The sequence below is a fragment of the Perca flavescens genome, chromosome 4, assembly GCF_004354835.1.
Source record: "Perca flavescens isolate YP-PL-M2 chromosome 4, PFLA_1.0, whole genome shotgun sequence".
NCBI lineage: Eukaryota > Metazoa > Chordata > Actinopteri > Perciformes > Percidae > Perca > Perca flavescens.
In genome coordinates this window covers 37,050,387-37,064,263 of record NC_041334.1, presented here as the reverse complement: position 1 = coordinate 37,064,263, position 13,877 = coordinate 37,050,387, and the positions used below count along the sequence as shown (strand labels likewise).

Here is a 13,877-nt window from a genome sequence, read left to right as displayed (position 1 = left end):
AGTGGACTAGAAGTGATGAAATCAAAGGGACTGGGGCTTTTCCTGACGACACTGCAAGAAATAACAGCAACTCCTCTGATGTGGTGCCGGGGGCTTTAAATAGCAGCAAGAGGGGATCTGCCTAAACATGAAACATATTCTCTTGCTTATTAACAAAGCAAATAAATGGCAGGCCATTGTGTGAAGGCTATATATCTCTCATGTTGTTGCCTCATTCCTGTTCCTGACTAAATAAATGACACCATATAGGCCTACGGGAATGCAGCTCCTGCGAAAACAATGGCATGTCACCTTGTTGTCATTTCCCGCATGATTATTAAGATTTGAGTAGCTGTAGGCTACTTGTTGATAGAGAGCGGATATTTTTGCAGGATGACACAATCGTTGTTTTGCTTACATATCTACCCCCCCCCCCCCGAACTCACGGACTGTATGCGCGGGCGCGCGCTGTGCGTGTGTGTGTCTTCCTCCCTCCTCGCATCTGACAGTGTCCCTCCCTCTTTCTCTCTCCACCTCCTCCTTCTCTCATTAGGCTTTTCACCGGCAAAACACCGACACACACACACACACTCCCTTTCCTCCTGTAACCGGGCAATAAACACGGAACGGCTGCAGGAACAGGATTGACCTCCCCCGGTGCGCACCATCCATGGTCCTCCCGTGGATGTCTGTCTGACAGGAGGGTATGTTGAAATATTCATATTTCCCCCCCCACTGCTAGTTTGCTCATGTCGTTTAAAGCCCAGGCTTGGCTGCGTTAAACGATTTGTTGAATGTCGGGGCTTTAACGTTTCCGAGAGCTTTCTTTCTTGTTCCGCGTAATTCGTCGCAATGATTTACGGTGCTTTGCTGTATTCTCTTTGTGCTTTTAGCTGCTGCATTGTAAAGGCAGCTCTTCTATTTATAATGCGCATGGACTTTGCCCGCGTACTTGCTCTCCTCTACAGGGGGATGGGGGGGGGGATGGATATAATATTGTGGGAATGAAGCAAGTTGTTGCGTCGTTTGGTGGCTACGCTGGTCCAGTCAGTGTTGACAGCGGCGAACGTGCAAACCTGCAACCAGGCAGTGCCTCTGATGCCTGGACAGCTACTTCAAAGCTACACCATGCTCTCACCAGCACGGCCTTCATTTTCATTTTTGGATTTTTTTTCTTTTTAAAGTTGTGCTGAGCTTCAGAGGTCGGCCGTGGTCTGCTTGTTTCGGCTTGCGTCTCAGTTTGTCAGGGCAAACAGTGTATTGTCCAACACACCCATCACTAATTATGCAACAGCCACACTGACAGAGGCACATACACACTGAGGACTTACACAATGTTGCCATTGTCACGCCCTCCAATCAACACTTCTTGTTTGCCCACACAAAGTGTTTGATATAGCGTATATACTTCAGTAGTTGGTAGTTTATGGACTTGTTCTAGTCACAGTGTAATCATTTCAATCAGTCAGTAAATACATTTTAATCACATGGAATGTTGAGGGTAGAATTCCAGTGAAATGTAATCACATCAGTTCCATCACCTTGTGCATGATTCATCATAAAGCACAATGTGGTTGGGGGGGGCAGTCTTAGTCAGTGTCCTCATTTAGGACCCTGGTAGCCTGACGGTAGAAGCTCCTCCTGAGCCACTCAGTGCTGTCCTGGTGCGTCCGGTACCTTCTTCCCGACCTCAACGGGGGTTTGGATCTTTAATGATTCTCCTAGCTTCTTTCTTGCAACACCAGGTAGACATATTATGTAGGCAGGGTAAGGCACCACCTATTGTGTGTTCAGCCGAACTAACCACTCTCTGCAGGGCCTTGCTGTCCTGTTTCTGTGCTGTTTCTGTACCAGGCAGTGATGTTCCCTGTCAGGACGCTCTCAATGGTGCAGAAGTTGAAATTTCTCAGAATTTGAGGGGATACTTGGAATTTCCTCAAAGTCTCTGCCTTGCCTTTCTCACCACTGAGTCAGTATGCAGCGCCCAGGTCAGACCCTCGGTGATGTGGAAACCAAGGTATTTGAAGCTGTCCACCCTCTCCACTGAGGACCCATTGATATTAAGGGAGGCACAGTTCCTTCTCTGCTTCTTTCCAAAGTCCACCATCATCTCTTTGGTCATGATGAGGGTATTGTCCTGACACCAGTGGGATCAGGTCCTCTACTTCTTTCAGGTAGGCCTTTTAATAGTTGTCTGTGATCAGGCCCACCACATTTGTGTCGTCAGCAAAGGTGATGATGGTTTTGGAGTCGAAAGTAGCTCCACAGTCATTTGTGTACAGGGAGTACAGTAGGGGACTGAAAACACATCCCTGGGGTGCTCCAGGGTGAGAGTGGGAAAGGTGTGTCTGCCCACCCTCACCACCTGGGGTGAAGGATCCACATTCCCAGCGAGGTGTTTAGTCCCAGGTCCATGAGCTTTGTGACCAGCCTGGAGGGAACTATGGTGTTAAACGCTGAACTGTAGTCAAAGAACAGCAATGGGGTCCTCCGTTGATCGATGGGACGGCCAGTTCATCTGTCAGTGATGTGTAGGTGTCGGCTAAATGGTTGAAAATCACAGACACCGGCTGAATATTGTATAGACATTTGGCTGCAGAGGTAAATCAGCATTCTGCCTGTGTTTGCCTGCATGCTCGGGCGTGTCTATGTACGGAAATTGCCTCACCTCTGGCCCCCAGGCTTTCACCTCTATTTGTAGAATTGCATACAGTATTAAAGAGGACTATTTTAGCAATGTACGGGTTGGCTTCGCATTCGGGATGTTTACTTAGATTCTATAGTTGTGCACCTGCGGTTAGCTTCCCCAACTCCTACCTTAAATATGTCTTTGTTTGAGTCTTGTATATGGAGTCATTTACAGTGTTATGATGATAAATTATGTTATTATGTATTAATTACATTTGTGCAAGTCAGACCAAGTGTGGCTCAGTTTTTCTTCAGTGTTACCGCACAGGATGGCTCATGATACTTTGTCACGCCCTTCCTCCAGGCCGCACACACCGTCAGCCTCAGCTGTCACACAGCAGCCGTGTCGTTAACATCGGACACACTCCTGTGCCTGTTGTGTCGGGCTTGCCCATTCACCCTGCCAGCCAGCCATCCTCCCTCTGAGTATCACCTGATTCTTCTTCACCGCCCCTAACTGCCAGGGAGCCGTCATCTCATTCTCAGCACCAGTTTCTCCACTGTTTGCCCACCAGTACTACAGCACGAATACGTGATCACACAGTGCTGAGACACGTCGATGTGAAACCAACTCAATTCTGCATGCCTTTTTTGTTTGTATACGTATGTGCCCAAAGTCTCACGGCTAGTGTGTACATGTCAGTGTTTGTGCGTGAGTTCAGAAGCCCAAGAGTGCCAATGGGATTTTACAGCACAGCATGCTCCCTACCTCCATTTGCAATTCAAATGAGCATGTATGAGGCATCCAGTCAGGCTAAAGCAGCGCTCCTAATCATTCCTTGCACTTGCAAGTTAACTAAACCATTTCCTATTGACTTCTCTGTTGGAAAAACAGAGCAGTTGGTAGCTTCTTTGTGTTAAACACAGAGAGGAAGAATCCGTATATACTGTAGCTTTTGGCACATGCATGAAATGCTGCATAATTGTGAGGGGTCACCCTGATTTTACCAATGATAATGCTAAGGCATGCAGCTGTGTGTGTGTGTGTGTGTGTGTGTGTGTGTGTGTGTGTGTGTGTGTGTGTGTGTGTGTGTGTGTGTGTGTGTGTGTGTGTGTGTGTGTGTGTGTGTGTGTGTGTGTGTGTGTGTGTGTGTGTGTGTGTGTGTGTGTGTGTGTGTGTCCTGTGCTTGTCATTGCTGTTGGCCCAGCTGAATGTTCTTTGACGCGCCATGTTTTTGTAGCCTGGTGAGTGTGGTCATGTCTCTTCCTGTCTGCTGAACACCAGTGACCAATCACACATGCAAACACAGAGACACATCCATGCGTTTGTACTTCTATACTGCTCAGGTACTTGGCATCATGCTTTTACTCGTTCCTAACCCTAACCGTCTCTACACAACAACCATCTAACCACAAGCCTTACCCTAACCTTAACCTAAATCCAATTTTTACCCTCAAGTTATCATCCTTAGGATTGCCAGTATATCAGCTCACATTACCATATGGCAGTAACCATTTCTTTTGTGTTTGCAGCCTGTCATTGCCTCTGCATGTAGTTCTTTACATGGATAATGGCTGAGTCGCCAGCCATTAAATTGTGGCTTCAATAGGCTTAAATATTCTAACATTTACTTGCTAGTATAAAAAAAAAACTCAGCATTTTTCAAACGTTCCCTGCCTAAATGCCATCATCTTAAGAACTCTATGCCCCAGTTTGTAACGTAGGTTTTCTGTCAAATATTTGAAGTATCAAGCTTCATTAATATTTACAACTTTATGTAAGCAAGTCATACATTGTTTACACGTTTTGTAACTAATACTTGATACGTGATAACTGAGGGGCTGAGTGTTATTGACTGTCAGCAGTACTACAGTGGTACTGTGCACCGCAGCTTTGTGTGTATTTACCCAATATGTCTAATCTTGGACCAAAATCTCTTTTTCCACATGCTTTGTCAGCTTTGTTTGAAACAATCAAAAAAGGATAACACAACTTTACCACACCTGAATCCAACAGGAGGATTCGCGGTGGCTTTTTTGTGCTTTTGTTTGATGGTTTCAATGATGGATGCTGCATCCGCTACAGTCCTGTCAAAATCATGTTACGGTGCAGACTTGAACACCATCATTGCGTAGTCTTTAGTAGTGTGTTTGGGGGTTCCAGCAACAATGTCTATAGTTAGTCCGTGTCTCTTCCCATGCTGGTAAATCCTGTTGTTGTCTGTCTGATCAGGGCTTTTATTTTTAGCTTCGGTTTTTCCTCACACGGCTTTGGGGCGATTTATTGCCTTCCTGTGATTGCATCATTCTGTCTGCAGTCAGATGTAAGAAGACAGAAAGAGAAGCTATCTATCCCACCCTCAGTCATATATCCCTTCACAGTTGATGGGAAGCATCACTTTGTCCTTCTGAAGGGGAGGCAGGGAGCTTTACCCTGAGCAGCAGCAGCTCAGCTTGCCTCAGCCGTATGATTACAGTGAGTCAGCAGGTTCTCCATTTTTTTTTTTTTTCTTTTTTCCCCCTTCCTTTGCATACCTACGCTGGTCTCCCTCGCTCCCTCTCGACTGCTGCCTTCTTTGAACAAATCCCCTGCCTCTAAAGGATGAGACGCATCATGTTGTTGTCTGGCTTTGATCTGCTGCAACGATACCCATAGTGCTGCTCATTTGGATCTCTAACGCAGTAAAGCAGAATTCATATTTCAGGCAAAGTTGGTGGGGAAAGAGAACAATTGCCACTTCTTTTGGGGCTGTTTATTCTACCTTCATTGTGGTCTGCCGTGGCAATACTTTTCTCCAGCTATTTTGGCCTCTTCCAACAAACCAAGCCAGCAGCCATTGTTTTCTTTTGGCCACTTAACAATTGGCAATCATTAATTAGAGCCTTTGCATTCAACAGTTGTAGAGGAAGGCTAATTCCACTGTTGATCCGACCATTTCCCCGAAGATTAGACTGTGTGAGTGCCTGCGTCTTGCGCATTGTAGAAAGCTGGCGAATTGAGGAAAAGGTCGATCTTAGTGCAAACTATTTATAAATTCATAAAACAAGTCCTAAAATGAGGATTAGGAAGGATTAGAGTTGCAAAAAAGTAAAGAGTCACAACGACACCATGCTTACTGCTGCTGCTAGTGAGGGAAATCCAGAGTTGATTTGCACAAATTTCTTTTTACAGCATGATGAAGTTGCAGGTATAGTAAAGTGAAGTTGCTCAAGCAGGGTTTAGCTTTTGAGGACAATGGTCCCATGGTAACTGTACTGTGATTAAACATTGTTGCTGCTGCTGTGTGGTTAACGAGATATGCAGCTCCACTGAGAAAGTTGGGTACACTCTGACCTCTGCAATATTCCACTGGTAATTGGACTAAAAGATGGTTGTGCATCAATCGGCCAGTGAAGCAGTTAGGTACAGTCTGCATAGGGACTGTGGCTGTCTGCTTGCCTGTTGGATAGCACCCAGTATTTCTCAGCGATGAGAAATGTGTTTGTTGAGGGTCGCGTAGCTTGGTTTGTTGCAGTGGTCTGTGGAGGAGTAGTTACACAGACTACTCCCAGTCCCTTTGGGCCTGTCGTCATGTGGCTTCTAAACTGGTTAGACAGGTTGTTGGAAGGCAGATCCAGGCACAGCCACGGTTTACGGTTTGTCATTACTCCACACTTTGTACACACAGATAATCTGTGAATATCTTCTGTATGTGGTGTGTTTTGTCATAATGTAATTGTTGTTTGCAACGTATGCATAGAAGTACATCTACGATTTCTAAGCAGATAGATAGATATTTTGTATGTTATTTGCAATGGACCGGAGATAATCGGAGACAATATGATATCTCAGAGATGTTAGAGTCAAACTGAGGGCGCTTTCACACCTGCGAGAATGCGTCAATCGAACTCTGGTGCGCACCAAAAGCGTACCAAACAAGCGTACCGAGACATGCTTGAAGAGGTGGTCTCGTACGCTTTCAATCCAACTCTGGAGCGGTTCTTTTGTGGTGAGAATGTGATCCGTACTCAAACCGCAACAACTATAAGTCTGAGCTGATGTCTCCTGTAGTCAGGTGTGTTTAGCAATCTGCGATTCAGCAGAGCAGCAAACTGTAGCATCTTGCAGTGTTTCTCTCACAGAAATAGACTGCGGTCAAGCAGTCCATCACTCGCATCTCCGTGGTCAAACCAGCCACCGCTAAAGTTGGACGCCGGCAGAGCGGAGACCAGAGCAGATGTAGCATTGTCTCTCGCCAAACAGCGTCTGATCATTTTAATGATATGAGCTGGTTTGACCATGGAGATACTAGTCTAGAACACAGGATCATCTTCCTGTATTGACTTTCTTGCACCCGCCCCCAGACACATCCCACCAATAAGAGGAGTGGACGTTCTTGTGTGATTTGTAATGACGCATTTTGGTACGCTTGGATTTTTCCTGGTGTGAAACCAAACCAAACCGAACCGAACCGAGGGCAAGGGCAACTCCAAGTTTACTAACTCACCAACTGATTCGGACCAAAGCAAACGAACTACAGGTGTGAAAACGCCCTGAATCTAAACATATGTGTATCACGTCTGTGTGTTCAGATTTGACTGAATTATGTCTCAGAGAAGGAGTCTGACTTTTGACGCAAATTGTGGCAATCAGGCCCCACAGGTTTTAAAGTACCTTAATTGCCTCCATGATCTGTGTCGAAGGGCTGCTGCTGCCGCAACTGACAACTGGCTCTCCACAGTCCCTACAGTTTGAAAACCGCTGTAGTCCATTATCAAAGCAACCCATAACGTATTCGACTATATGTTATATTACACTGTATTTTACAGGCAGTCCTAGGCTTTTTTATTCATCTACTTGAACAGGCTTAAAACATGATGCTGCAACTAACGAGTAATAGCATTATCGATAAAACCATTGAAAAATGCCCACCACAAGATGCCAGAGCCTATGCTAATGGCTTTAGATCATTATTTTAGTTTGGCCAACAATCCAAAACTTAATTATATAGAAAGAGAGAAGTCCTAAATCCACACATGGTGATGTGCTGATTGTTGGTGATTAAATTTTAGCTGATCGACTAATCATTTGAGCACTAGTTACATATCATGATGTACAGGTGGAATAACAGATTGATTAGAATAGTCTTTTGTAAAGTCTATGGTGGGATCATGTGCATTGTGGAAGTTTTGACAATATACATTTGAAAGTAATAACCTTTTCTGTGTATGTATTATCTGACAGCATTGCTTGGTAGTTCAATTGTAGTTCAATTCATTCAAGATATCAGGGCTCGCCACCATGAATATGCACTTTCAACTGGATTTTCATGCAACAATAACAGAAGAGAAAAATAAATACAGTTTGTACTGTGATGGATTGGCTTTCTCAATGTCTCCACACTGCTTTGATCATTTTACTTCTGAAGAGTTAGCTTCTCCTTAGCTCACATTAAGTTACAGTAATTATTATCTCATACTACTGCACATGCAGTATATCCTATCCTGTTGTTCCTCTTTACTGCCTTGTTCTTCAGTGTGCAATTAAGCATCCTCTCACCTCATTAATAAGGATGCTGATTTATAATCCGAGCAGGTGCTCCCATCTGCAGCAAGCTTCTCTTGTAAAATCATAAACTGATTATGCTGCAGCAACATTAGCTGCCCTTGTTGGGAGTGTGTCAATACTACAAGTCAAAATACAGTTTGCAACAAATCCAAAAGTCATGCTGTTCAGCAAGCAGCAGTGGTTTGTAGAATCAATCTAATGTTATATGTTGGTGGTCCACTCCTGCCTGAAACTGCTGTTTACTTGACTTTTGATCACTCATGTGTTGTTATCGCACCCTGTACAATACTCTCACTTCTCTTCCCCACCTGCACTCATGAGTTGTAAGGCCACTCCTCAGAAATGGAAACCACTCATCGTTTTGGCATCAGCAACTCCCTCTGTGATAGTCGGCTGTTTTCTTTTCAACCGCAGGCCTTTCTGTAATTGTTCCACGCTTTTTAGAGTTTTTTTTTCTTCTGGCTGGCAATAAATGTTTCACTCTGCATGTACTGCTCATTCATGGATTTTCTGTCATGCATAGATTTTTCTCCTCTTTTTGTTTTTATGTTGGCTGATAATGAGAGGCTCTTTTATAATTCATAACATGATGGATGTCCCTCTGGTAGCAGTTTTCATGCTGTAGTCTACGCCAACAGCACATAGTGCTGCCAAACAGAGCAGTGCACAGATTCAGATGCTTGGGGTTGGCTTTCAGCTGCCATTTAGCAAACCACACTTTGAACTTAGTAGCAGTGATTGGCAAATGACTGATTCTGTCCTGAAAAGTTTACAAGACTAGACTTTTAGTCTCTGTCTTTTCTTCACAAATAGCATTGAGTTCCTTGTCCAGCATCTTTTCAAATCCTCTGACACCAGTAACAAAGAGAGCTCATGTAGCTTCCTTTCAGCCCCAGTACTGATCCTAATAAGGATATGAATGACTCTATACAAACAGTAGAGTGAAGCTGTGGACTGGATGTATGCCCACTGCCTCTCTATTTCTCTGTTTGCTAAGGGTGAAATGCCTGTTTCAGTCTCCTCTAATCAGCTTCTGTTCCTCTGTAGGACTGGTAAGTGGTGAGTTTAGTGGCAACTCCCACAGCTCCTGGACTGGATAAAAAGAAATGTTTGGTTAAAGTTAAAGCCAAAAAACACAAGTTTGGTATGTTTAAGGATTGAGAAGTAGTGCCTGAATAAAATAATTTTGGTAGAGTGAGAAGCTAGAGGAAGGAGGTATTGGTCAATGACTGTCAAGAACTATAATCCTTATTGTCACTCCCAACGTGATTGACAGAACTACCAGTATAACAATGACAACAACAGTAGCCTACATTTTTGAGATTCTGTAATAGGCTAACAGGTTAACTTTAGTAAATCTAGTTTAAAACAGGGGAAAGGGCACGTTAAGACCAACAAAATCGATCTGGCGATTTGTCGCAGGGTTGTGCGGCGTTAGTAGGTTGTGTCACTTAAATGGCCCATTTGTGGGATTCCTGTTGTGTTATCTAAAGGTTTCTTAACATTAGTATGAGTTACCCCAGCCTGCTTATGGTCCTATGGTGGCTAGAAATGGCGATAGGTGTAAACCGAGCCCTGGGTATCCTGCTCTGCCTTTGAGAAAATGAAAGGTCAGATGGGCCGATCTGGAATCTTCTCCTTATGAGGTCAGAAGGAGAAAGGTTACCTCCCCTTTCTCTGCTTTGCCCGCCCAGAGAATTTGGCCCACCCATGAGAGAGAGAGAGACATCATGGCTTTCAAACGAGCAAAGTGGCAGTTGGTCAAGGCCACAGCCCCACTCTCCACCTTACCCCCCCTTTCTCCTCCTCGATAACATTTAAAGCTACAGACACAGAAATGGCACATCCTAAGGAAAGCTCATTGTGGGACTGGCTCTAGTGGCTGTAATTCTGCACCAAGCTGAATTTTGGGAAAGAGACTTCAGATACAGTATAAGGGGACCACTAAGGCCTATATAAAAGACTTCTTACAGATACCAGTATTATATAAAAGGACCACTATTAGGGGACCACTATATATATAAAAGAGACTTCAGATACAGTATTAGGGGACCACTAAGGTCTATATAAAAGAGACTTCATATATAAAAGAGACTTCAGATACAGTATTAGGGGACCACTAAGGTCTATATAAAAGAGACTTCAGATACAGTATTAGGGGACCACTAAGATCTATATAAAAGAGACTTCAGATACAGTATTAGGGGACCACTAAGATCTATATAAAAGAGACTTCAGATACAGTATTAGGGGACCACTAAGGCTTATATAAAAGAGACTTCAGATACAGATCCTCACATTTGACTTGTTGGGCACTTTTTGGACCGGCGGTCGGCCGAAGGGTTGGTGTGTCAGAGCCTTGAATCTGGTGTACAGTACTCTCTCTGCACCGACCGCTGGCCCACGTGGTTGCCAAAAGAATACACAGTTTGAGTGTAAATGTGGGCAGTTTCCACAGGTGGAATACAGAGCACGTGAACATGGTATGTGGGGCTTTGTGCAGCAATGGTGGATTGAAGCTTTAAAAATGCTATCAGGGGGATGACACATTTAGAGATAGGCAAGACTGTAATAAAGTAGTTTTTTCTGAACCCTGCTTTAACACCGGGAAATAATCAGCAGAGGGCTTTTACACCCACAGTCTCAGCTTGATTTTATGTATTGCTGTCCTCACATACGTTTAAGTGCTATATTAAGAACCACTATTATTTTAGAGATGGAAATAGGCTCCATTTAAGCTTGCCCAGAGTTCTAAAAGTCATTTAGTAATGATACAGATGTGTATATTTCTTTCAGCTCTCTCTTGCATTCAGTAAAGAAAAAAACAAAATAAAAACACAGTAGTACTGGATGCTCATAACTCATTGGCTCATATTTAAAATGTTTTCCTTGCATAGAGTATTGTCGCGATGAACTTAGGCCTGCACGATTCGTGAGAAAAATGATTTATCGTGCAGGCCTAGATGAACTGCAAAAAAACATTTTCCACATTTGATAGGTGTTTGTAGAGGTTTGCATTTGTTTTATGCAGACCTTGTACCTGCTTGACAATATACAACAAAATGACAAAAGACAATTTCTGTGGAGGAATATAAAATTCATTAACAATAAAAGCCTCAGAATTCTTCAAGTTATTGTCTTCACTCTTATTTATTTCTCTCAACAGTGGGAGTGTGGGAAGCTGCCACTGTAAAGTTTCCCTGTGAAGTGGTTTGCATTTGCACATTGCGTTGCGTAACAGATAGGAAAATGTGGGAGTGAAATGGTGCACTGTCACATCATTGCTGGGATTGAATATACTGTATTTCTGCTTTACCTTGGTAGCAGGCAGTAGGGCTTTTACAGCATATCTGCTTGCTTTAATTGTACATAAAGATTATAAATTGTGTGTGAATTTTATCCCAAAAATTTCTCTCTCCTACAAGGTAGGGTTTACACTGACTTTTAAACTTGTTGCAGCTGGATTAGGATTCAACAGAGACAAACCAAACTCTTAACTTCATGTCATTTGGAAGCTTCCTATTACCTGCTTCTGTTTTTGACACCGACCTTAATTTAGCCTCTGGCAGTCTGTGAGTTTCACTGATTATTTTAGGCCTGTCTGAAGCAGTTGGCCTTAACTCTGGCAGAGACGTCTAAGTTGCTCCAAACTCTGGATTGAAAACTGAAAGGCAGCATAGGTGTTTCACTGGAGCCCTGGAGGTTAAAGAAATAGGTTGATATTTTGGAAAAAAAAGTGCTAATTTGATGTATCCAACTAATATTCCACAGTAGTGGATAGAAATGCACATTATCTAGCATTTTCTTTTGCAAATGTCCTTGAAATACAATTGAAATTTGCATTACATTTGGATGGAAACTTGGAAATAGGTGGATATAGATGGGCTGGCCATTTATTTCTCAACAAACGATATACATAACATGTGAATTAGTGATCATTAGAGGTGCTGCCATGGATTTTGTTGCTAGATGAATTTTGTTATGTTCTGACAGAGCCAGGCTTCAGTCTTTATGCTAAGCTAAGCTAACTGGCTGCTGGCTGTAGCCTTGTATTTACCATCTACAGACTCTGCGCAGTTGCTCTTCCATCCGCCTCCACACAGTCTCTGCCAAGATGGTCTGCATGCTGCCATAAGCATTTACAAATAGATAAACAAACAAATAAAATTAGATAACTCAAACACTGTCTCAATGACACATTTACATTTCACTGGGATCAATACGCCCTCATCAAAGCTACAGACCCGTGAACACAATAACAAATCAGGGACAGGGCCATCATCATTCACTTCTCTGAGTTGCTTTGCACTAGGGCTGGGCAATATATCGATATTATATCGATATCGTGATACAAGACTAGATATCGTCTTAGATTTTGGATTTCATAATATTTCATAATAATTCTAAGTGTGAAGATATTTTGTTAGAGCACCAATTGTCAATTGTCACACGCACACGCCCGCCCGCTGGAAGAGTTGAATTGTGTGGAACTTTTCCCTACGCGAGCGACGCACAGTAGTGGTGTGCGATACTTCAAAATTTGGTACTTTTTCATAATTCAGGTGCATTCATCATCAAATTGCTAAATTTGAATGAATTTTCATGACCTTTTAAAGGTGCACTATGAGTTCCTGCATGGTCACTTCTGTTGACGTTCCAAGTAAATAAAAAAAACCCTCCCCCCATGTTTCCGTAACTGTCTAACTGTCACTAACCCCCTCCCCCAACCATCTTGTCGGTGATTGGCTGGAGTGGTTTGTTGTATTTTGGTGCACAGCCTGTGCCCCTAGTGTTTGTTTGACGTTTACGACCCCTGTGTTGTCTCCCGAGACCGGACTTTTTCACGGTGTGTTCAGGGGACAGGCAGCTAGCGGATCAAGGAGAGATGCCTACAATTTGAGACAAAAATTAAATCACGCTGAAACCATGCAGGAACTTATAGTGTACCTTTAAGTGTTTTTGTGATTTTTCCTTTGGATTACTTTCGTATGCTTGTATAAATTTCTTGTGTTAACACTGTATCTTGCATAATTGTTTTTCCAAATCATACAGCTTGCCGTTGTTTCATATTTGGCCTGAAAATGTAGCCACACAGCGCTCCTCTTCCTCTCTGCTGTTTTTCCGACTCCGTCTCTGTCCTGCTTGTGTGTGTGTGTGTGTGTGGTGCTGTCCGCTGCCGGGCCTGGCTGCTTGCTTGCTTGTTTTGCCCGGCGCCGCTGAGTCATGTGACGGTACAACATCAAATCACAAAAGGGGGGGAGGAGGAGCAAAGTGTGCCTGCTCCGCGCTGTAACAGGAGCGACACTTGAAAGCAGCGGCACTGACACAGACACCGGCAGCCAGGTCGCCTCTTTGATGAAACCGCAGTGGTGCATACTGGAGAGAAGCTAAAACTAAAGTGTCCATCTCATTACACTGGTATCGATCAATATCGATACCAACGTTGGTATCGACATTATCGATATTTGGATCGATCTGCCCACCACTAACGCAAATCAATAAACAAGAGACTGATTCTTGCTGTTTGTGAGTTCACTAAAATATAAAACTGTTTTCTAAACAGTTATCATGACGTAGACAGCGGGGCTTTTGCTTGTCAGAGCTTCGGCACAAGACTGGATTTATCTGGTAACGTCAGTAATTATGACTATGCTAATTTAGCTAACTTTATATCAACAATAACAGTCTGTGGTAAGGAAAGACTAGCATTGCCACTATTTGT

At 43.4% G+C, this 13,877-nt stretch overlaps 1 protein-coding gene across 5 annotated transcripts in view; it reads left to right on the top strand.

Annotated features, from left to right (window-relative positions):
* Positions 1-485: 485 nt before the first annotated feature.
* The window catches only part of LOC114553971 (band 4.1-like protein 1), a 79,907-nt gene continuing 66,515 nt past the window's right edge, over positions 486-13,877 (top strand). For all 5 annotated transcript variants that reach the window (XM_028575454.1, XM_028575457.1, XM_028575455.1 and 2 more), the window contains exon 1: positions 486-683. The gene's annotated coding sequence lies outside the window, so the exon portion shown is untranslated. The remainder of the gene's footprint in view (positions 684-13,877) is intronic.